Raw genomic sequence first — 769 nt, 5'->3', positions numbered from 1 at the left:
GTAAGAATAGTCTATGCCGAGGGCACAAATGGGGACTCGAGTGCTGACGGGGAACTCGCGGGCGGAGGTTCCAAGCACAGAACAGAGCCTCCAGAGAACACGCTTATCCTGCGAGGAAAGCTGGCTGTCGTCAGCGAACCTGCTGGGGATTCATGCCCTGTGGTCCTCCCGGAGCGTGTCACTGAGCTGAGGCGATGAAGTTTTGCCGCCCTACTTCTCCTTCGAAGAGTGTGGCAACTGAGGCACAGGGAGGGCAGGCATCATTCTTAGGGAAAAGATGGATTTTCATGGCCAAATCTCCTTGCATTGGGCATTTATACGTAGATCCATATTATCAAGCGATGTTCTTGCCGTAGACGTCAGTTCTCCCTTGCTTGAATTCGCTACTACTGATCCATATACCCAGAGTTTAGAGATAAATGCTGTTAAAATTAGCAGTTAGGCATATCTTTAATCTGAAATTGGAAGCTGGGGATAAAGTGAGGGGGGGAGAATAGGGGAAAATATAACTGATTTGCTTTTTTTTGCCTGTATTTGGTTTAGGGTTTGCTTATATTTAGATAATAAAGTTATTTCTCTTAAGTTGATATCATTTTACTTAGAGACCCTCACTTGCATTCCCATTCTTGGTGGGAGCGTTTTATAAACCCCAAGACGTTTATTTCATACTAGGGTTTCATTGTCCCACCTCCACCCACCCACCCCACCCCCCCGCGCGCGCGTACACACACACACACACACACACACACACACACACACACACACACGA

General features: G+C 47.5%; 1 protein-coding gene across 2 annotated transcripts in view; it reads left to right on the top strand.

Moving 5' to 3' along the window:
- The window catches only part of CFAP69 (cilia and flagella associated protein 69), a 70,770-nt gene that overhangs the window by 397 nt on the left and 69,604 nt on the right, over window positions 1-769 (top strand). The gene's annotated exons all lie outside the window — the stretch shown is intronic.

The sequence above is a fragment of the Tamandua tetradactyla genome, chromosome 1, assembly GCF_023851605.1.
Source record: "Tamandua tetradactyla isolate mTamTet1 chromosome 1, mTamTet1.pri, whole genome shotgun sequence".
In the NCBI taxonomy this organism is placed as follows: domain Eukaryota; kingdom Metazoa; phylum Chordata; class Mammalia; order Pilosa; family Myrmecophagidae; genus Tamandua; species Tamandua tetradactyla.
Note: the sequence above shows the minus strand (reverse complement) of the source record. Positions and strands in the feature narration are given on the sequence as shown.